We start from the raw sequence: 24,902 nt of genomic DNA on the forward strand, positions 1-24,902 counted from the left end.
ATTAAAACCGGGAGGTCATGTGATGAGATCTCTTATAATACATCCAGCAAGAGTTAGCAACCAGAAGCAAGAAGTGAACTGCAGTTTGCAATATTTGGGGTTAGGATGCTTCTCGTAGCATTGTGTTGGAACCATGCCCTGCTTCATCTCTTCTTTGAATTTGTCATCCAAGCATCTCCACTCTTGCCCTTTGCAGATAACTGACTTTCTTTATTAAATCATTACTGACCACGTTTTCCCCTTTGTAGGGCCTATGCTCTGGAATTCCCTCCCTTAACCTCTTGACCTGCATTCAGAGGATCAGAAGTACTAATTCTCTGGCCCAATAAGCCCATCTAGAAATTCTAGTATATCCCAATGGGTGAGAAAGATGAGTCCAGCAGCAGAGCAGCAACAACTGCCTCGGTTGTAGATCCTCTGCTAAAAACCTTAGTTGCACACTTTTGGTACTGATGGCCAATGGCCATAGACCCCATTGGGCCTGTACCGTGACGGTGCTGAAAGGGGATGGCACTGGCAGTTTTGTTTTAAGGAGGATCGGGGATAGGACTGGCAATTTTTTGCATGTGACCATGGGGAATATTGGGAAGGGGCAGGGATTGGGCTTTTTAGTGGGGACCATCACAGAGTCTGAGAAGGCAGGACATTGTGCAATCAGGGAAGGGGCTGCAGATTGGTGGTAGTGAGTGATCAGTGTGGTCCAAAGTGCCCAAGGATGAAAGCTGTAGAAGTCCCACCCTGGCATGTACTGGTAAGACCATGTTGTTTCAGGAATGTTCAGTAGTGGAGTGGGGGTGGTGTCCTAAGGACAACATGGTCTAAGTTCCTCTGCAGTGCTCTAAAAGGAGCTTTGCATGGAGAATGATATTGTTGCCCTGCAGCCTTGAAGCTGCGACCAGTCAAGATCACAAAGGTAACGTGCACAGGAAATGATGATCAAATTTCCAGAGTAATAGGAAATGGCCTGGAAATAGCCACCATCACATTTCACTCTCGGAAAAAAAAATTCAATATTCAGTTGCATCATACTAAGAAAGACAAGTTTTGTCTAATTGAATTTCTGGGCAATTATTCCTTTCAATGGTTTGGTGCCAAGTTTCATCTGATAATGACCCTGTAAAGCAATATGGGATGTTTTACCATGATACTGATGTTCTATTAATGCATGATTAGTTGTGTTCCTTCAGGGTTGAAAGAGTTAAACTTCGTCTCACTCTGAGTTCCCTGACATGCAATTTCAGCAGCGCCTATTGTAGGGACAGATGTCTCGGGTAACACAGATTGGCACTAGAAGTGGAAGAAGTTGGAAGTGGGGGAATGGGTGGCATGGGGAAGGAATATTGCCCCTCAGAACCTAAACTGGCAAAGAAGGACATCTGTTTGTTTGCCCCTGATTAATGACCATCAGAGGGGGCATGTTCTGAATGGTCATTGTGGCAGCCCAGCTGGGTCTGAGAAATCAGCTGCATATTATTTCTCCCCAAACTCATGAAGCTATCCACAAAAAAAGAAAGGTGAGGGAGTATAAAAGGACTGACAGACATAGTCTGCTTGATCCTCCCTTCCCAGTGTTAATGCAGAGCCGCACATCTTCTGAAATACCAAGAATGAGCCTGGGCTGGAAAAGGCTGTCGTGTGTCTGTGCTGCGCAGGTTCTAATCAGATTCATCAGGGCACCTTTATAAAATATACATGAGCAAAGCTTCGGCTCCATAGACTTCCCAGGATGCTTCACGGCACAGAACAGCAGTCTTGTGCCATATAAAGCGGTGTGCTTCCCTTGCCCACCAAAATGCAATTGACGGCAGGTATTGGGTCTGTCATGTTTGGGTAAAGATTGTACAACAGGACTTTCGGCACCTTCCTATTTATTTTTTTGTGTGCGTTTCTCTTTTCTCTGTGCGACGTGCGTGTTTATGTAAATATAAATATTGTCCTCGTGAAACCCCGCGTGGAGTAGCCGAGTGATGGGTCTGGTTTTATTAAGGTAAGCTGTCGCTCTCAGAGGACAGAAAAGAAAAGATCGTGAGTCTTGCACGGTGAGTGATTCGATTGCGGGCTTTTTTTTCTCTTCGTTTCTCTTGTGCGATTTTTACTTTTGTTCCCCTTTTTTTCATTCTCCTTCACGTTCCAAGTTTTGTAAACAAGTGCGCTGTGTTTGAGCTGATCTCCTGGCAAAGGAACAGTTAGCATTCTCGGAGAAAAGTGGCTAGGTTGCGGATTGCAGAGAATAAACTGGCACTCAGTTGGCAATGTGCCAAGGGCTTGCATTGGGAGAGTTGCCAAGCTGGGTTGCCTACAGTGGAGGAAGCAAAGAGAGAACAGGAGAGGCGGGAATGAGGAACCCCAGCCAACCAGTGGGCGCGCTTATAAACACACACACACACACACACACACACACACACACACACACACACACACACACACACACACACACACACACGCACACGCACATACGCATGCATACATAAAAATTAAATACTTTATTTATCCTATGTAAGACTGTGACAGATCAAGAAAGGAAAAATTGGACAAATTTCTGATATATAGTGTCAAAGCCCTTGCAAGAAACACAGCATAAAGGAAAGAATGCTTGTGGCCAGTCTTGGAATCAATGGGACCTTCCCGACGGTTTAAGGACAATATGTGCATTAGAGATTCAAATTCTTATTACTAAACAAATCTATCATAGTTTGTTGTAGAGCAGAGTGAATGTACTTATAATTGCACAGATCATTTAGATTCTCATAATTATGTGTACAGAAGACAGGAAGGATACTTGGACACTAAAAACCAGAATGACAGATATTAAACTGCACATCAAACTGGTATTTGATGAACCTTAACCCTCTGGGCACCATGCCAGTCAGTCTGCCAGCTGGGCAAGTGTCTGATGTCCTGATTATTAACCATAAGAAGGGTTAATTTTTGTTACTGTGTTTTTACGTCCTTACCCCCACTACCCCCTAATAGTAACTAACTAACTCGGTTTAATAGTTTCATGTTGCCAATGGAATAATCCCGGACAATGGTGAGCTGGTTGTCAGTTACAAAGTAGGGTTTTGGAGCACTCCATACCCGCTGTGTTGGATTGCGCAGTTTGCTCAAGTAGCAGATTGCTTTGGGTGGTGTGTGCCAACTAACACTTGGCATTGCTCGAGGACTCAATTCATTTCAGGAAAGCTGGCACTCGTTTCAAGCCAGGAGGTGATTGATTGATTTATTTTTTCCCCTCGGCTACTACTAAGAGTCATGATGGAGGTAGTCACCTGACATGTCCCAGGAAGTGAACCCCTACCCACCCCTATCTCCCTTCCGTAATCAGGAAATTATCTGAAGTTAACTCTGAATGAAAGACCAGAAAGAACATAATTAATTATGCTTTTTTTATTTGCCTATTGCAACCTTCCGAGTAGCATTCTCATCTCTGTGTCCAATATGAAATTATATTTGGTCCAGAGTTCATCTTGAGGATAGATACAACACCAATATAGTAAACCCTGGTTCTGTTTCAGACAGGTGCCAGTCAGTGCGATGGATCAGTGGCATAGCTGGAATTTTTAATGGGCATCAAAGCCAATGGGTTTAGTCTTTTCAATATTTAGCTAGTGGGAATTATTCCTCATCCAGTATAGGATATTGAACAAGGAAGCTGACAATTTAGGGATAGTGGAGTGATCAAAAGAAGTGGTGGTTAGTTAGAACTGGGTATCATCAGCAAATACGTGGACACTAAAATACTGTGTTATATATATATTCATGATGGCAGGGGCTACAAATAGATCTGTGGGGGACACCAGGGATATTGATGTAATCTTGGGAAGGGAAACCACTCGCTGATGATAGATATAAAGGGAGTGTGGTCCTAGTCAACTGGATTACAGTGGAATGACACTGGAGGAGAATGGCATGGTCAGCCCTGTCAAAGATAGGTTGAGGAGGGTACATTTGTTTAGTCAAAATCACACCAGATGTCATTACTGACCTTGATAAAAGATACTTTTTTTCTGCTGTAGGGGCTGAAACCAGATAGAAGCATAAGGGTTCAAATAGGGGTTCCCAGGAACATGGGCATGAATTTTGGGGGCTGCAATACGTTCAAGGGCTTTGGAGAGAAAAGGGAGGTTGGTCAAGGGACAAGGTTGGAGGGTTCAAGGGTTTGTCCTTTTGAAGGGAAATGTGATGATGCATGTTCAAGAAAAGGGAGAACAATGTTTGATAAGAAGCGTTACCAACACGAGTTCACAGCATGAAAGGGAAATCAGGTTGTCAACAGCTGGTTAGAATAGAAGCAATTTTATACTGCAAGTCAAAAGTACTTCACTGAATATTGATTGTTTGGGATCTCCTAAAATGGTGAAAGAAAGTATTTAAATGCAAGTCCTTCTTTACTACTAGTAAATTGCAGGATCTGCCTGCAGGTTATTGTGTGCTTTTCCACCATTTTTTGATATTTCTCTGCCTTAGCTGAAGTGGAGAAAGCAAAGGCTAATGTATTATTCACAGGTTGAATAAATGATACTCGAAGCTGAGGAAGACCCAGAGAGCAGGAAGTGAAATTTAGTTTCTGAGTGACCCACCAAACAAATTAGCATGAATATGACAAATTATAGTTTTCTGTACATTTCCAAGATGTATACCAGACACCAAAGATCTGATTCAAAAATAAAATCTCTGAGTGATAAGAGTAGCTGAACCATAAAAACCTAGAAGGAAGGACTTGCCAATTATTCCTCTTTCAGTTTACTGACCCTGGCAATTACTGTGATACAATGTTAGAAGACAAAAATCAATGAAATCTATTGGAAACTGTGTGTGAACATTGGTTGGGGATGGGGTTCAACACATGTGTCCTTGTTATTTGGAGTTTTTGTGCACACTCCCATTCTTATGTAGTCTCATTATTTGTGAATGGGCTTTCAGCTACCGGAGCTCCATGTCCCTAGGATTTAAATCTCTCCTCACCTTTACATCCTTCTTAAATCCTCCTTCTTTGAATGAGTATTTGGCATCCTCATTCTTTGTATCAACCGATTTTGACTGATAATTCTCCATTGAAGCACATGTTTATAAGATCAAAGTTGCTAATACAACGTTGCACTTGTATGTGGTGGTGGCTTTGGACAGGATTTTGCATGTGCATCCATGCATTTAGATTGAGCAAGGATAAGATTGGATATTGGATGAAGATAGGGCTGCTTGACCACATGCACATTGTCAGGTATGCTGCTTATCCTCATTTCCTGTTTGTGAAGAATGTGGACTTTGATGGTCCATTCGAGAGCCACTGATGTCCACAAAAGCAAATCCTAATCCAGTTTACGTTGTTGTTTATCTGAGAAGCCTTTGACAATGTGCATGGGAAACTAACATCCAAGAATAAACCTGGGACTGGATAAGAAATTCTGTAAAGAATAGGAAGCATGCTCGTGAGAAGTGTACCTTGAGATGTTGGAGTGTAGTTGGAAGTGTCACATACGTTTTTCATAGAATCATAGAATAATCGTAAGTACAGCACAATACAGGCCTTTTGGCCCACAATGTTGTGCCGACCTTTAAACCTCGCCTAAGTCTATCTAACCCCTTCCCCCCACATATCCCTCTATTTTAAATTCCTCCATATGCTTATCTAGCAATCCCTTGAATTTGACCAATGTTCCTGCCTCCACCACTGCCCCAGGCAGCGCATTCCATGCCCCGATCACTCTCTGGGTAAAAAACCTCTCTCTGATATCTCCCTCAAACTTCCCACCCATTACTTTAAAGTCATGCTCTCTTGTATTGAGCATTGGTGCCCTGGGAAAGAGGCACTGGCTGTCTACTCTACCTATTCCTCTTAATATTTTGTATACCTCTATCATGTCTCCTCTCATCCTCCTTCTCTCCAAAGAGTAAAGCCCTAGCTCCCTTAGTCTCTCCTCATAATGCATACTCTCTAAACCAGGCAGCATCCTGGTAAATCTCCTCTGCACCCTTTTTAAGGAAGGTCATCAGAGTGAGATGTCATCACTGGTTTTCTCTCTCCACAGATGTCATCTGATCTGTTAAATATATCCAGCCTTTTCTGTTTTTATTTCAGATTTCCAGTAGTCATGGTAGTTTGGTTTTCAACTACACAAGTCGATGCTTAGACTCTATGTTTTCATCTTTATAAATAGTCTGGATGATAAACACAGAAGTGCAAAGTGCAGTTGGGGAGGGAAATGGAGCAAGTGGCTTGCAAACAGGAAGATTTGTAGTAATAAAACGTTCAACATACTTTAGAGGCATCCCAAATCATGTTATAAAGAGTGAATTATGTTTGAAATGTGGTGACTATTGTGTAGGCAAGGACTTTCAGTTCTGCAAAAAGGCAGACAAATAGCAAATGAAACTTAAGATCGACAAGTATGAAACGTGGGAAGAAATAGGCAATCTAAGTATACAATGAAGGTACTGTAATTAACAAGGAGAAAGAAAGATTTACATTTCCAAAACACCTTTCACGACTTCAGGATGTCCCAAAGCACTTTGCAACAATGAAGTATTTTTAACGTGTAATCAGTAAAGTAATGCTGGGAACATGGCCATCACTGCACACACAGCAATCTGCCATAAAAAGCGATGCAATAATTACTAGACGTTGTTTTATTAGTTGGTTGAAAGATTTTTATTTAAGATGTGGGGATTGCTGCCAAGGTCAGCATTTATTCCTCATTCCTAAGTGCCCTTGAGAAAGTGATGGTGAGCCAGATTAGAGTCGTAGACCCTGTGTGACCTTTCAGACGGATGCAAAAGATCCTATGGGACTTTTTGAAGAAGTTAAGCTGGGGTCAGTATCTATCTTTCATACAAAAACATAATTGTATGGACATGGCTATTTGTGGGAATCTTTTATGTGCAAATGAAGCCACACCATTTTCTGCATCAAAAAAATTAAAATCCAGAGGATGCGTCATTGGCTGCTGCGAAGCACTTTAGGATGTCCTAAAATTGTGAAAGATAGCCACAATCTTTATTCTAAGCATGTTGTAAACCTGTTTTCTTATTTCAAGCTGATCTATCTCACTTGGAATGCAATGTGTAGCTCTGACCAGTGCATTTGTTAAAGGTCACGTATACATCAGAGGAGAACCAGACAAGAACAAAAGGGATTAGATTTAAAACAATGGGCAACAGAACTGGAATGGAATGAGGAAAATATTCACACAGAGGTGTCAGGATCGGGATCTCCCTCCTTGAGAAAGCGGTAGAATCAGATTCAATGGAAACTTTTAAAAGACAATGGGCATCGCCTTCAGGATAATAGGATTGTAAGGATAAGAATAATTAGCCAGAGCCAACATTTATTTCACAACCAATGTTCACTTTAATATAATATTTTGTTCATAGTTGTTTTGTAAGACTGTCCTTCATTAAAACAATGAATAAAGTTCATAGATGCACTTTATTGTCTGTAAAGTGTGTTAAAGTTGTGAAAGGTGCGACATAAATGTAAATTCTTGGAGAACAATGTGGTGTCGGACTTCACGATTCTAGGGTGAGCCTTGATGAAATCTATGAAACGTTTGAGCCAAAAAAGAAAATGGTTACAAAGACAGAAAATGCTGGAAATCCTCAGTAGGTCAGACAGTATCTATGGAGCATGAAACAGAGGTAACATTTCAGATCAATGACCCTCAGTCAGAAATTGGTTAATCTGAATAAGTCTGATAATGTGAAATATGAAATGGTAAATATAGGATAAAGTCAAGTTATTGGTTTAAGGCAAATAAGAACAAAGACATAAATCTACTAAATATCTCCAATGAAAGAGAGTAACAACCTTCCCTTGGCAGTCAATAAACCTATCCTCACCAAGCTTCTCGGGCCATCAATATCCTGGAAATAGACTTGTTACATTTATAATTGCTGCAAGAGCAAATCAGAGGCTGGGCATCTTGTAGTGAGGGATTCAGATCTTGTCCACGCAAGGTTAATCTACCCTCTATGGGATCAGTAGTGTGGGGAAATACTCTCCACCTGCCTGAGTGAGTGCAGCCTCAACAGAAAACACCTCCAAGGACAAAGCAGCCCACTTGATGGCTTACAATTCCCTGGCCTGAAGGTTCACTCCCTTCACCACCAGTGCCATAGTGCGTACCAGCTACAAAATTCATGCAGCAAATTGTCATGGCATCTTCAACAGCAGCTCCTAACCCTGTGAACTCCACCAACTAGGAGAAAGACAAGAAGTTCACAGGAAAAACTACCACCCACAAAGTCGTACACCATCCTGATTTTGAAATACATCACTGACCTTTCATCATTGCTGCTTCAAAGCCCTGGAGCTCCCTACCCAGCAGCACTGTAGGAGTACCTGCACTAGAAGGATTACAGTGATTCAATAAAGTGGATCAACAGCACCTTCTCAAAGGCAGTCAGGGATGGGCATTAAACGCTGGCTTTGCAGTGATACCCACATCCTGTAAATGAATAAAAAGAATTAAAGCATTGGATCCTATGATGTTAGGAGAGATCAAAGTACAAACTGGATGAAACCCCAGATATGTAGTCTTCTGCAATACAATGCCAGGGTGATTTTAGAACCTAGATCTATAGGCATTGTTCACTGACAACAAAGGAGTGAGGTTTGGGGCATCAGGAAGCTGTTAATGTTGGATATCGAAAATTAAAGGAAGACAACCAATATCCAGGTAATTTATGGAAGGACATTAAATATTATGGAACCAAATGGGTAGACGGAATTAAGAAGCAGAACACTAATTATATAGAAATTATAGCAAGGGGACAGGGCATCTGGCCCAATTTTATACATTCTGTGAATTGTAGGCCTCCCATGTCCTAAGCCTCCCTTCCCCTTTTCCCATCTGAATGGAGAAGGTCATTCATTCCATTCAGCCTGATCCACCACTTAATCATGTCGGAAGCAAGACCCTCAGGTTCATCTTTGATTTGAAAAGCAGAGAAAGTTCAGTTAAACTTGTATAGAATGATAATTAGACTACAATTGAAGTATTTGCATTAATCAGGCTCTGGAACCTCTTTTGGGAGACTTGCCTTGGTGGGAAGCCAGGATTGATTTGCTACACTGGTTTTGGGTTAAAATTACATGTGGGTCCTATAGTCAGAATACTTAAGGAAGAAAGCTGCCATCAGCGTCCCACTCACCAATTCTGAAGAGTGGATTAAAACTTAAACCACTTTGTTTGAAAAGAGTTAAATGCTTATAGCCTTTTTAAACCATAGAATTGCAATGGGTAGCATGCTGGATTTCTAGTTAATAAATTTTATGGGTCATTGTTTCCCTTTCATTTCCCTTGTGACCAGATTTCTTTTGGGGTAGATTTTCCACATATCAATTTCAATGGATAGTTGGCAGTTTCTTCAACAGGGATGGATCCACAGGACCACTTCCACATCCAGTTGGCAAGTTGACTATCCAACCTAGCATGATCAGCTGGATAATTCAATAAAAATCAGTGAAAAACTCACTGGTATAAAGAGTGACAAATACTCCCTTGTAGCAGCAAGACCAAAATGGAAGAGGAACTGTTACAGAGTCAGGGTATCAGAGCCAGTTCTGATCAAAACACCAAGGTACTGACACCACTGACATCTCCAAATGTCAGGATAAGTAGGAAATGCCCTGCCCCTCCTGTCTGAAGAAAGCTGCTGTGAAACCACTCTTAAATACAAAGACAACTGGCGACGGATAATTTGCATAATATTTACATATCTGTTTGAACACAGACACACCCGTGTCCAGATAAACACACACTTAATATTCCAAAAATTTAAACAAGCTCCAAGAAAATCTGCTGATTAAAAATGAACAACCTACAAACATTTGTACCACAGTCTGTTGACCCCTTCATCACAATGGCCCACTCCAAACTAAACAGAAATACTGTGAATAGGAATATATATTTGACACAAAATTCATCAAATTTCTAAAATGTCCTGATGAAATTTGGCAGTGGGCTGTAACCAAGCATCAAAATAAAACAGATAATTAGGGAATATTTCGTACTTAGATCAACGAGCAGGAAGAGATTTGGATCATTAGAATTCTATATGATAGAATTATCTGGTCTCTCGATGATAGGAGTGAGTGGGAAGTGATTTGACTCATTGTAATTCTCTGAGATTTTGGATAGTGCATTCAACACAATGGGTACATATTTTTTTCCATTGGGATTCTGTCAAATGAATCTGAATAGGAAGGGATAGTTCCCTGGTGATTCTGTACACTTGGATTGAATTGGAAGAAGTTTTAGTCCTTAAGGATTTTGTGCATTAAGTAAATTGAAAGCAGTTTTGATTTAAGAGCATAAAATGCTGCTAATTTAAGAGCATAAAATAAGTTGGTTGGACAGCATCTATGGAGATAGAAATAATTGATATGTCAGTGACTTTTCATCAGCTGATTATTGATTTTTAGACACCCTTGAAGGAAAGAAATGGCGGGTCTGTTTTTAAACAGTGCAGCATGTAATATAGCATTGATATTTTGTATATTTTTAAAGATATTAATTTTTGGAATGTGGACAAAGCTGGCAAGAGTACTTATCTCCTGTCCTTAGGTGCACTGGGTGATGTGCTGATCACCTTAAAGAGCAGATAAGAGTCATTGGGTTAGAATTTGAATTAATTGGTGTCATTATAACAGAATTTCAGAAGTGAGCTGAACTCCGATGGATCGTACATTGCGTGTTTAGTATATGCACCAGAAGATGGATTTTTTACCATCACCCCTTTTGTTACATGGATACATTCATTTACAGGCAAGACTAATATAATGGTAAACTGAATTTTTACATCAGTCTGTGTGCTTCACAGTCACTTTGAATGAGACTTAGGTACTTGCACCAAACATACAATGCAGTTCAGGTTACAAATTATGCTCCACTTCCAAAATCAGATTTCATAGAAAGTAATGAATCTGACCTAGAAGTGGAGTATATTCTGTAGCTGCTACTGTGATGACCAGTAGGTGAATGAGGACAAACCTTAACCTTGAGGCCTTGTTCCTCCCACATTCTTAAAACAGAATTTGAAATCCTGAACCCATGATAATGGAAGTTGAACTCATATACTCCAGATTATTAGTCTTGCATTGACCATTATACTCGACTGAGGAAAGTTGGGTTTTAGTGACTGTGATGCTTTTCTAATCAGTATGTAGTTTGAGATGGGTGGCCAAGGCACCAAGGCTGGTTCTGTAGGGCAGAGCATCTTCTTCTTAGATGATTGAGGGTGACTTGTTTCCACTCTAGTTCCATGGATTCTCAGCGACTGATGTGACTAATATGGGACCCACAGATTTGCCACAGATGGGGCAGGAGGTGCTTGGTGGGGAGGGTGGATGAGTAGTTTATGAGATAGTGCATTCCTTTTGCTGCTTGTGCAGGGCTTCTGTGTGCACCTGATGCATGAAATCAAGATTCTCAATATCTGATGTTCCTTCTCTATTTTGAATGGTCTTGGGTCAGGTATTCCAGAGTTCATGGAGATGTTGCACATCTTCAAAAATTTGAGAGCATCCTTAAAATTTTTCCACTGCCTCCCACCCCCAGACAGAATTTGGAGAAGAGAACCTGTTTTGGGAGTCTGGTGTTGGGAAGGTGAACGATATCAGAATGGAGCCAAATGACTGTGTTTAGGGCCCTAGTGGATGTTGGCTTGGGAGTGGATGCTGACATTCACTTATCTGGCAGAACAGATCAGTGTGGTATCAGTTCCACCATACCAACTGCCTATACTTCCTTGAGGCTCTTATAATTTCACAAAAAGGTCCATCAGTGAAATTTAGGAATAGGGAGGGATGATGTCTGAGCAGACCTTGGAACCCCTAGAACCAATTCCAACAGTCAATTAAATTGTGGTGATCTGTGCACTGCTCACATCCACAACCTCAACCTTACAACCATTTATACTCTTGATTACAAAAATTGATGCCTCAGTTTTGACATTTTCCCTTCCCCTCCACCACCACCCCTCTCCCTCCAGCCACAATACATTTTGGAGGAGAGAGTTCTCAATTTCTACTACACTTTGTAGGAAGAAGAGCTCCTCAAAATCACTGTTGGACAGCCACACGCTAATCAAGGTCAGACCATCTTGTCCCAAATTCTCCCACCACCGGAAATAGTTTCTGGCTATCCAGTCTGTCAACTCATTTAATCATCTTAAACACCTGAATTAGATCAGCCCAAATCAGCAATGTTCAGGGGAATACTAGCCTAGATAATGGAAGCTGCTGTCAAAGTTTAACCCTTTTAGTTTAGGTTTCATTCTGATGTATTTGCCATGTACCCCCTCCAAGGGATATATATCCTTTTTGAGGTGTAGTGCTCAGAACCCAATTTTCCACTGTAAATGGGACATGACTAATTATAACTATGGACGAAATATGCATTTATAAAATGGCTCTTTCCACACCAGGACTGAGTGCCTCAAGGCAGGTACATTACAGGCTGTGGGCCAATCAGATCTCTCTCTACCATGTCAACATAATCTTTTGGATCCAACCTTTAGTTAAGTGTACCATAAAACATTAGTGTGTTATCCCCATGTCCCACAGCAATCATCTGTGCGGGATGAATGAACTTGCTGACTGGAGCCGAATTCTGAACAGTTTTGTGTAGAATGACTGTTGCCACTAACAGTTGGGCTCATTTGAAATAAATGAAGCATTGAAAGACTTTGACGATTAAACACTTTTAGCAATGTAAAACTTTGAAAGGTTTACTTCAGTTTAATCTCCTCACCTTCTTGTTGAGATCACCCTTATCCTGATCATAAAATTAGGTTTGGTAAACTGCCCTTTCAATTTGTGCGATGCACAGGTTCACTGTGTCACTGATGGTGGGCATTTAAACTCAAACATTCCACTGATCCATCTAAACCTGCCTGAAATTAGACCAACATCTGTTGTTTGAGCTGATGGATGAGACCCAGAATCCATTGTCCATCCCTCTTAGCGAGGGAGAGAGAGAGGGAGAGAAAATGGCAGGGAAGAAGGAATAAGGATGATGGTCCAAGGCCAATTTTTAATCCCAGTCTGTATTTGGTACTCAAGCAGTACATGCTATTTAAATAGTTACCACTTCCAATTGCAGTTCAGACTAACATCCTGGGTTTGACCTTGGTTCCATCAAATCGCACCTTGTCAATCGAGAAATTGTTGACTTCCAAGCTCACCCACCAAAACAAAACCTCCAATTTACCATGAAGATGGCAGCCACACACACAAGTGATCAACATTTTCCATTTCTGACAGAGAACGTCATTGACTCTCTCTCCAGGCACCACCTAATCTGCTGAGGGCTTTTCGGTCTTTCATTTTATTTCTGATTTCCAGCATCTGCGGTATTTTCCTTTTGTGAGCATGGACATGGTGACTGAAGGATTGGAGGTATTCAAGCGATTTCCTGGGAGTTACTGTGTGTAATTTGGGCACAGCTGGAGCAACCCCGGCCCCTGCCCTAGCTCTGTCACCCCCTCCCCATCACCTCGCCTCTCTGAATACAAACGGTGTACACGAGAACCCAGCAGCAGAGCTGTACCGGTTGTCATTGCTGAATCACAGACATTTCCCTCCATTAACTTTTAATATCCAGGGCACTGACTTAACTGATTACATTTTTATTGAAGAGGTGAGGAAATACAAATAAAGTCCTGGAAATCTGAAATGGAAAGAGAAAATGCTGGAAATTAACAGTGAGTCAGTCAGAAACTGGAAGGGAAAAGAGGGGAACGCTTTGATTGTCTTTTACAAAATACATTTTACCGCTAACGAAGCGAGGCTATATTATTAGCATATGGGTATGGAAATTGGAATCATGTTTTAAGTGGACAATTTAACCTTTTGATGTGCAAATCTGTAAATTTGCTGTGTGCTTTCTTTCGCCCTCATTAACGTGTGTGATTAAACCCGTTGCGCCTTTTATCGCAGCCTTTTATTTTGCTTGTGGCGTCTGATCGACATGATTTGCGGGTCTTGCGCCGACTGGAGATGTTAATCCCCTGCTTTTGTTCGCTTCCCAAGAGCTAGAATACGAGGCGAGTGGGGGACAAGGCGTTGAAGCAGTTAGATTTCAGGGCGGCGAGGGGGAGGGCGAGGTGGGATCTGCACATTGCAATATATACAAAACTGGTTTGCAGTCTTTGCAGTTAAAGCCATGGTGGGGAGATGCAGAGTGATCTAGTTCATCGCGTCACCCGTGCTGCGCTGTGTGCGTACTTGCATGTCTGAGAGTGCTCGAATGTGAGAGCATCTGTGTGCTTGAGTGTGTGTCCGCTGTGTGCATTATTTTCAAAATTGCCCCAATCTACAGTGGGATAAAAAAAACTAGGAATATTGAAATAAAAATTAAAGATAAAAAATGTTTTTTGAAGAATACACCATCTTTTGTCTCTGTTGCATTTGTGATGTGATAGCGTCGGTTACTACGGCTTCAAATTTTATTTTAGTAATGGGAAGTATCCCACCCCCACAGATCCTGCATGTGCGTCGTCTTACTGTGCTCTACATTGAATTCAGGATAAAGCTGGGAGAAAACATTATGTCAAGCACCATGCGTTCATGCCAGTGCTTTGGTTTTTAAAACTTGCATGAGGTGAAAAGGATGTAACAAAGGAAAGCAGTGCGCCCATTTTAAACGACAAACTGGGATAAGGGGGATGGAACATTAATGACAGTCCTGTTGATTGATTATAACGTAGGGGTAATCCATCAATGACAAGAAAGCGAGGTACCAAACCAGTATATGTCACCCCCGTCTTTCGCTGAATTTCCACAGCAAGATAACTCCCAGTCCAAGCTAATAATGTGAATGTACTGAAATGAATTCATGTGGATAATTTATTTTAATCTTTTACTTTCAGATTAATTTTCCCGTTAGGTAAATTTCCCTGAAAAAAATGAGAGAAAGAATGCTTCATGTTGAGGGAAGGAGCTTTTCTGCAAGTGAATTGGTGGGAGCTAGAACTTGTCTGGGGTGGGTTTTGAGGTTCCGTAGGTTTCAGCTGCAATACAAACACAGAAAGATGTAAAACAAGTTCGCAACCTGCCGCACTTAAAACGTAGCCCACACTGTTTCCTATTGTAAAGGGGATTATTTTTTCTCAATAATCAAAATTTACATTTATGTTGTTTAAAATTATTCCCCCAAACAATAAAACCAAGGCAATTTTTGATCCTTGCCCCCACCCCTACTATAATGAGCCACCATTCAGGCACTGTTCCTCAGCTCAGAACTAATCCTCTTCTAGTGAAGGCTATTGCTATTTTGTTCATTCTACTCATTAAATTCCACAGATTCCTGTCCCTGCCCCCGACGCATGGCACTGCTTGGCCATTATCTGCTGGTAATGGTGAAAAGCTCATCTGCTTTTAATCATCAGCAAAGTGATGGAAGTTGCTATCAAAGGGCACTTTCTCATTAATAACCTGCTTATCAATGCCCAGCTTGGGTTTCACTGGGACACTCAGCAGCAGATCTCAGCACAGCCATGACCCAAACATGGACCAAGGAACTGAACTGCAGAGGTTATAGTAACTGCCCTTGATATCAAGATAGCATTTGACCTAATGTGGCACCAAGGAGCCCTGGTAAAACTGAAGTCAATGATGGACATGACTGAGAAAACACTCCAATGGTTGAAGACATACCTCACAAAAGGAAGGTTGCTGTGCTATTTGGAAGTTGATCTTTCTAGCCCCTGGACATCACTGCAGGAGTTCCTCAGGGCAGTGTCGTAGGCCAAACCATCTTCGTCTGCTTCATCAATGACATTCCTTCCATCATAAGGTGAGAAATGATTGGACAATGTTAATTTCCATTTGCAGCTTCTCAGCTAATGAAGCAGCCCATGTCTGCAAGACTAGATAATGTTCAGGCATAGGGTAATGTGTGATGTGACAAAAGTGCCAGGCAATGACCATTTCCAACAAGAGAGTCTCACCTCCAATCTTTGACCTCAATGCCACTACCATCACTAAAACCCCCACGATCAACATAATGGCGGTTACCACAGACCGGAAACACACCTGGACTGACCACATAGAGGTCAGAGACTAGGTATCCTGCAGCAAGTGATTTAGTTCTTGACTTCCCAGAGCCTTTCTACTACCTACAAGACACAAGTCAAGTACATGATGGAATTGTCTTCACTTGTTTGGATGACTACAGTTCCAAAAACTTTTAAGATTTCCCCCCTTGGCACCTCCAACACCACCCAAATCATTCATTCTCTCCACCACGGACACACAGTGGCTGCAGTGTGCACCATCTACAGAATGTGTGCAGTTACTCATCCAGGCTACTCTAACAATGTCTCCCAAACCTGTGAGCTGTACCAGCAAGAAGAACAAGGCAGCAAGTCCATGTGAGACCACCACCTGCAGGTTCCCCTTCAAGCTGAACTCCAGCCTGAGTGGCGAGTATATCACTTGGTCCTTCAGCCTTCATTATTGCTGGGATCTAAATCCCGGAACTCCTGCCATACAGCACTGTGGGATTACTTCTAACAGAAGACTGCAGTGTTCAAGAAGATGACTGACCACCACCTTCCCAAGGTCTGGGGAAGAAACGCTGGCCTTTTCAGCAATGCTCAATGCCAGAAAAATGTATAAATAACAATAAATAGGAAGTCTGTTTTTGTGAGTGTGGTTGAAGGGGAATTACAAATCAGGCTACTGGGATATTTTACACCGACTTGAGAAGGCAGAAGGGGATTCTTAAGAAAAGATGATAACTGCGAATGTGACACAGACTCAATTCTGCACTGAGAGTGTCAATCTAGATTTCTCTGTTCAAATCCCTGGAAAGGTACCATCCTTCCAATCTGAGTATGCACTGATATTCTTAAATACAGTGGACTGTTTGTTCTCTAATTTCAACCTCCCTTCCATTATACTCTGTGATGTTCCTTCCCCTCATATTTTACTGCTCCGTTTCATTGTTCTGTATGACCTGATTTGCTTCACTGACCCCTCCCAATGTCAGGCCCTTGCATCTGCCTGGCATTGAGTTGTGTTATCTGTTGGCTGACCAGGATTGTAGAGGATGCCATAAGGCAATAATCTCCTGCTGTGTCCACTTCCAGGTTGAGACTGTGCATCTGATTTGCAGCTGAAACTTTCTCAACATGCTTCGTTGACAATCAGGCTCAAGGCTTCTATCTTCTACTTTTGTGTTATGAAGTAGTATTTACTAAATGAGATACTAGATGTGTATATCTGTGTGTGTGTGTTTGTGTGTGTGTACATGCGTGCATGTGTGTGTGTGCATGTGTGTGTGTGTGTGTGTGTGTGTGCACGTGTGCATGTGCATGTGCACACATTGTGGTGCCCAGCCCACTAATGGCACATCTGAATTGGAGAGTGGAAGAGGATTTGGTCCCTTCCTATACCTCAGTGCCATCCTGGGGCATTTGACAGGCCATCATTTTGTTTTAATATGTATCAGTCTGAAGCAAAGTCACATCAGTTTATATCAATTGCAAGAAAGAGCAGTTAGAAGTATTCAAACCATTTCTGCTGAAGGGAACCAAAGTGACAGCAAGTGACCCTGACCAAAATTATTTTTTTTACCAAAATAAACTTTATTCGTAATAAAAGACAAACCATATACAATAATAAAACAGTGCAAACCTTTACATTCGTGTACAGATCAATCATCAATCATTAGTGTTACGTTTTGTAAAAACCACTGCACCGATGCCACCCATGTGGCTCCCTGGGGTGATACTCCAATCTCATATTTACAATCTTTAAGGGCTTCCTCGCCTGACCCTGCCCCTTCCTCTCCAGAGGTAGAAGAACCCTAAACTGTTGTCCTTCCCCACCGAGCCCTCGCATTGGCTGCACCTAGCTTCAGTGAGTCCCTCAGCACGTACTCCTGCAGCCTGGAATGTGCCAGTCAGCAGCATTCCCCTACGGACATCTCACAGTGCTGGGAGACCAACAAGTTTTGGGCAGACCAAAGGGCGTCTCTCACCGAGTTGATGACCTTCCAGCAGCAGTTGATGTCCGTCTCTGTGTGTGTCCCCGGAAACAGCCTATAGATCAGAGTATTCTCTGTTACGCAGCTGCTGTGGATGAACCGTGACAAGGACCCTTGCATCTTTCACCACACCCTCCTCGCAAACCCACAGCCCGCAAAGAGGTGGGCAACTGGGACCCTGACCAAAATTAGCTAACAGTCTGGAAACACTAACTGTGCAGTGAGTGCTTGTTAACTAAGTGATCATAAACCTATTCTGTCACCTTTTACAGTAGCTGTGGGAGCTGGAGATCACCTCTTGCTGCGCACATTTTGAATTATTTTTAATGCAAACCACTTGTTTTGTTCCCAGGATAAGACGGTAGGGTTTCCAGCACTCTGATCAGAAAGCCATGCCTAAAAGAGGGTAATATAATGTTGATCAACCTCCAAATTTTGAGTAGGATTACTGTCCGTTCAGATCTCCTGTTACTTGAGGTCAGTACAGTAATCTCAAATAAAAAAACGCTTTTTCTCAGATTAAACAGGGCTTTACTTAGCCATGATTTATCATAATTTTAATGATGGGTTACTTCCTTTGAAGTTCTTCATAAAATGTTCCCAGTGTCCAAATCCAGTTCCCTTTCAATTAAATCACAGATTGCACAGACTGACCATATGATCGGTTACAAACACCTTATAGCCAATTAAGTGCCTTTGAATTGCAGTCACTGATCCCACAACCAGCAATGTAATTATCACATGACAACTGTTTTTACTGCCTTTGGTTGGTGGATAAATATTCACCTGAACACTAGTTTGCTCTTCTTTGAAATAATACTGTGTGATCTTTTGCATTTACCTGAGGGAGCAGATGGCTCTTCAGTCAAATGTCTCATTCAAAAGGTTGTGTAGCATTCCCTTGGAGCAGCACTGGGAAAGTCAGTCAGGCCCAGAAACCACAACTTATGACTTAGAGTGCAAGTAAGGCTAAGAATTTCTGGTTCCAAACCCAGAAGGGTCATGTGCTGGGACTGCACATTGGGAACTCAGGCAGAGATGTTGGTGGTCTCTCAGAATTCACTACCCTTTAATATCCTGACTACCATTCACAGATTTTCTGGTACACAAGGCATTGCATTGGGAGAATGAATTTGTAGATGGCCACACCATACCAGCACTGACCTATCTCTCAAAATCAATGAAGAATAACTCCCTCTTTCAGTTGGTACACTGATTTAATGAAGCCAGACACCTATGTAGGACAATGCCATAATTTCCCTACTAAATCCAGGGAATAATCCTGTTGTTTCAGTGTGAATTCTGTTCACTTTCTTTTGTTTGAAAGTCATGAAGACTCACTCATATGAGATACTCAATAAATGCAACACTGTTGGTCCTTCTCAAAATCAATTCATTTTAGATGCTTCAAAACATTTTAGAGAAGCACTATCCATTAAAACCTGATACTTAGTCACATATAAGGGCAAACGATCTAAAACTTGGTCAAAGTGGCAGCCACTCACATAAAGACTGGAGATACATACAAGGCCAGAATTGGAATAGCACAGAAATCTCAAGTGCTAGTGGGGCTTTGAGGAGGTTTCTGAGATAAGGGTAACAGAATGTGCAGGGATTTGAAGGAAAGGGTGGTGAAGTATGTGAACAGGTATTTCTGGATCTGAAAGTATTGTAGGTCAACAGGCACAACGATGATGGGTGAATGAGATGATATGTCAGGATAAAGGCAGCAGAGTTTAGATGAGCTCACATTTAGGAATGCGAGACTTTTGGACCTGTATTTATAATTATCCCATCATGCTTCCTCTTCCTGCAGGCTGCAAGGACTCTAATTTGGGCAACTCATTCCATTTTACATGGGTATGATCCAAAATTCAGCAATGACAACATGTATTGAAATATCTTCAATGTACAAGGGGCTTCACAGATAAGAAAATAGGCAGAACATCAGGGAAAAGAGGGATCTGAGGGAGTGAACAAAAAATTAAGCAAGGCATGGATTGTGGATTGTATTAAGGAAAGAGTGGAGAAGGAGAGGGCTCCTAAAGGTGAGTGACTTGAAATGTCTACTACTAATAATGGGGTGAATGTTGAGAGCTGGGTTGCAGAATAGGCCAGATTCGGAGGAAATGTAGAGGAAGTGATAGTTTAGTGAAGTGGCTGATTTTGGCAATGATTGTCAAGATGGAATGGGCTGAGGCCTTGGAAGTAATTTGAAAGAAGGATTTAAGTCTGAGATATTGGGAGGCAAAGAGCCAATGGAGTTTAGCAAGGACAAGGGTCATGGACCAACAGGACTTATTAGGAACACAGTAAGAGCAGGAGGACATACATCCCCTTAAGCCTATTCTGCCATTCAATCAGTTCATATCTGACCTTTATCTTTCCACTTTAGTTCTGTAATCCTCAACTAACAAAATACATCAATCTCAGATCTGAAGTGTTCACTTGACTCCCCCCCCTCCCCCCCAAGCTTACATTGGAGCTGAGCTTGTGGGAATGTTTGAAAACAACCATCAACCTTGAACTTCCTGATTTCGAAGCAGATTTAAATAAAGACGCTTGGTTTTGGGACACTCGACTGAGCACAGAAAACAGTTGGGAGGTGAGGGGTTTAGTTGATACATTCTTCATGTAGATTGGATGTAAGGCAAGGAAAAGGAGAGATCTCAAATCTTTGTGTTGAACCCGGTGTGTGAATTTGAGGAGAGTGACTGCATTGCTTTGGCTAATTTCTGATAGTCATCAATTTGGGCCATTTCGTGGCAACTTAAATTATCCACTCCAGTTACCTCAAACAATTTCCATTGCTTCATTTTCTCTCAGCCCCTCTCTTCCCCTCCTGCCTGCTTTCTCTTTGTCCCTTTGTCCTCCTTGTTCTCTCCACCAGTCTCTCTTTCCTCCGTGTCTGTTACTTTCCAACACCTTTTCTCGTTCTTTTTCTTTCACTCCCACCTTTCCCCACTGATTCAGTCACTGTCCTTCTTTCTCCTTTCTCCGTACTCCTGCTATCCCCCTCTCCCCCTCTCCCCACCTCCCCTTTCTTTTTTTCCTCTCTTTCCATTTCTGGCTCTCTCTACCTTTTCTTTAAAATTCCTTATCTTCCCTCCTCTCCCCCCAGCCCCTGAAGAGGTCCCTGTACTCTGTTAACCTTGAAGGCAAGGACGAAATCGGCGTGGAGTTGGACTGTATTGTTCTTTTTAAAAAAACCCTCAAAATATCTGTTCCCTAGCGGCAGCTCCGAGTGTTAAAGAGCAATGCAGATGTATTGTGAAAAAGCAATAAAGCACAGCCCGAGGGCCCTCTCAGGAGCTCGTGAAATACATGAGCAGCAACCAATATGAGTTTGCACATTCAGGCTGGGACAGGGGACAATAAAAAAAAATGGTTGATACGACTCTTGAACAACACACGCGATTTTATTTTTTTCTCTCTGTTGTCTATGGGACGCTGAAGTCCAGTGTCACTGTCTAGTCCTTGTCGGGACTGAGTGAAGTGGGGGAGAAGTGTGTGTTGGACCGCGACACGTCACGGACAATGGAGCTTTGCCCAAGTCTTCAGGGAAAACCGCCACCCCGACACAAGGTATGATAATCAAGGTGCCAGTTTCTCATTACGCTCCCTAATTACTGTTTCGTAATTAGCACTGGAGATACAAAAGAATGAAAATGATCTTCCCAACCCCCTCCCCTTGTTAAATTACACGCCTGAGGCTGCAGCCCCGAAAAAGGCAGTGAAGCGACACGAGGAGCCTGCGGGGAATTGGGGAGGGAGGAGGCGGGGGTAGCCAAATGGCAGCTTCACAGCTTCTGAATCGACGTATTGCTAAATTACTGTAAATATTGAAGTGAATTAAAATTCCGCTTGAGCTATCCTTGCGGCCGCTTTAATTGTGTCTGTTTCTTGCAACCAGCGGAGGGGCGGCCGCTCTCTCTCTCTCTCTCTGAGCCGAACTGCCTTACTCGCTCGGCTGCTTAATTATTCGCTTTAATTTGCATTTAACATATTTATTTCCATGCGTGGTTGGGGGAAAAGGGGTTGAGTTGCCGTCCTCGGCATTGCGGCATTTCTAATCAAACCGCTTTCAAACACCGCCTGCAAAGCGCCCCGTGCAACGCATTTTAAACTCCAGTCAATAACATCAACAAATTAAAAACAAAATAAATTCCATTTCCTTTAAGGCAGAACTCCCAAGGCGCTTTACAGCAATGTTACATACAAAAAAAAGACACCACGCCGCTTCCGAAGATATTAAGGCAAATGATCAAAAGCTTGATTAGGGTCGGTTTAAAGTTCCCGTTTTGATGGGGGGGGGGGGGGGGGGGGGGGAGAGGTGAAAAGGTTTACTTTGTGAATTCCAAAGCATGAAGCCACTGGGAGTTGAATTTGAGGCCGCGATTAAATACAGAGGCGCTCAAGAGTCTGGGACTGGAGATATCTTGCATTGTTATGGGGACGGGAGAGGTCACACAGCGAGAGAGGGGCGGCTGCACGGAGACATTGCAAAACATGCACGAGAATTTTCATATAGAGACATTAAAGCGGGTGGCGGGTCATAACGGCAATCGAAGATCATGGCTTGTGTACTGTTGGAAAGGTTTCATGCTCTGTTCGCCCGCCCTTCGCTCGCCACCATGCGTTTTGCTGGGGTTCAGTTTCATAGGCACTGGCAGTACCCCGGCTGAATGGCCATACTATCCATGCAAGGTTTTTTGCATTGCGAGTGCATTGCCTCTGAAGCGGGAGGTTGTTGGTTCAAGCCGCACTCCAAATACAAAAATGGAAGCAGCCACCCCAATATGGGCTATACTTTTGGAGACGGACGCCACGGGCCAAACCAGCTCTGTTAGCAAATCCTGTAATTCCATGATTTTTGCATGAAATGGGAAAGATCCAGTGGGATTATTTCAAATAGGAGCAGTGGAATTAATCCTGGTGTCCCAGCCAGTATTTTTCCCTCAGTCAACACCCTTAACATGGATTATCTGGTCAGTACCGCATTGCCGTTAGTCGGAGCTCGCAGTGCACAAATAGGCTACTGTTCCCCACCGTACAACAGAGACCACACTCCAAAATATAATTATTGGCTGTAAAGTGCTTTGTGGCAGCATGGATGCATCTATGAACTCCAAGAAGGTTTAGAAGCATAATGGCGCTGTCTTCAAAATTACTTTATTAGGTGTAAAGAGTTTTAGAGTATTCTGAAATCAACATGAAAAAGGGCAATAGAAATATGTCTTTTGAATTTGAGTAGTTGGGTGCAGTTTGCAATCAATCGATTCCTTGTAAAACATAATACAGATTGGGAGAGAGTTCGGCTAGTAGTTCATTACAGAGGACAATTCTTTGTGCTCTAACTCTGTCTTGCGAAATGCCTGTTTATATCTGATGTCTGCCGAACTTTTACATAGTCTGGAATGAGCTGTTACTTTGTGAGCATTATCAAAGCGGTCTGAGGAACTTCATTAGCTCATCCGAACACATAGAAAATGTAGATTGTTACATTATAAAGAATTAAGAATGCAAACTTTACAATTTCAAGCACCAAATATGCCTGTGATCTTAAGGCCGAAACAACGTTGATATTTTGCGCCCTTTGATGTGTAACACATTCTAACCTGCGTATTCATTTTATTTCATTCACCCAAAGACACGTGAACGCGCATACATTGACACAGATATGCATTTAGACACAACAGTGACACACGCACGCATGCACACACACGCATGCATGTATGTATACGCACACACACATGCATACACAGACGCACGCATGCACACACATACAACACAAAACACACACACGGAAAGTTTAAAGCTTTAGCTGCACATTTCATCGAACATGTTCTGTGATTGACTGCACTGCTATAAAAACATTATGTGGACAGAACATCAGGCCCTCTGGGGTGTTGCAGCCACTGGGAGACCTAATGGACTTCATAGAGCACTGCACATTAAGCGGATTAAATTGAACTGCTTTGTACCAGGACCTAACGTCAGTGCATTCCAATATTAAAAGAGTAAAAAGAAATTCTTAATTTGTTTTAACAATAACCTGTGTTTATGTAGCTCCTTTAACATAGGCAAGAATTCCAAACCACTTCATAAGCGTGCGATGAGAAACGTTGATTGTGAAGCCACATAAGGAGATGTTGACGCATTTGACCGCACGTTTAGTTAAAGAGGAAGATTTTCATGAGCGTCTTAAATAGGCAAGAGTGATACAGAGGCAGACTTTTTAAAGAAGGTTGTTACAAAACTTTGTGCTTAGACGGTTGATTTTCACTTAAAATAAGGATCCTTAATTTAAATGTTGCCAGATAATGCCAATATTGTATGGTGAATTGTTTTATTGTTCACTGACCTGCCGATATGCTCTCTTTAGTTGAGATTCTGTGCAGCAGTTTCCCTAAAACTCTTAATGCATGAACTAGGATAGGTTGTGCAAACAGACTATTTAACTGAGGGAAGCATCACCGTGTTTTTACCAGCCCAGGTTCTCTGAGAGTTCCTCCCACGCCATTCTTCTCCTTCATGGCATTCCTTAATACCCACGCTCTTGACCAAACATTTGGTTATCTGTCTGAGCATCTTCTTATGTGTAGCAGCAAAAGGTTTTTATAGTAAGCCATGATTTATATAACAGATTTCATAACTTTAGAATGTCCCAAAACACTTGGCAGCCAATGACGTACTTTGAAGTGGTCACGATTACAATGCAGGGCCAAAAGGCAGCTAATTTAGGTAAAGTAGGTCACACTAACAAAATTATAATGAAGATTTGGTAAGTTATTTACTGCTATTGTTTGAGGAATAAATATGGTATATCTCATTGTAGGCCATTTAATTAATATGTTTCTGGATGATGTCAAAGATCAGAAGTTTGATTAGAGAGAATGAAAGACATGT

The 24,902-nt window shown here is 42.0% G+C and overlaps 1 long non-coding RNA gene across 3 annotated transcripts in view; it reads left to right on the forward strand.

The window, feature by feature from the left end:
• The first annotated feature begins 1,627 nt into the window (after positions 1 to 1,627).
• The window catches only part of LOC127581868 (uncharacterized), a 72,375-nt gene continuing 49,100 nt past the window's right edge, over positions 1,628 to 24,902 (forward strand). Inside the window, exon 1 of one of the 3 annotated variants that reach the window (XR_007958025.1) lies at positions 1,628 to 2,039. This is a non-coding gene — a long non-coding RNA (uncharacterized LOC127581868). Of the gene's footprint in view, positions 2,040 to 20,488; positions 21,579 to 24,902 lie in introns of those variants that run through there. The other 2 variants (XR_007958026.1, XR_007958027.1) reach the window with 2 other exon arrangements.

The sequence above is a fragment of the Pristis pectinata genome, chromosome 22 (assembly GCF_009764475.1).
Source record: "Pristis pectinata isolate sPriPec2 chromosome 22, sPriPec2.1.pri, whole genome shotgun sequence".
Taxonomy (NCBI): domain Eukaryota; kingdom Metazoa; phylum Chordata; class Chondrichthyes; order Rhinopristiformes; family Pristidae; genus Pristis; species Pristis pectinata.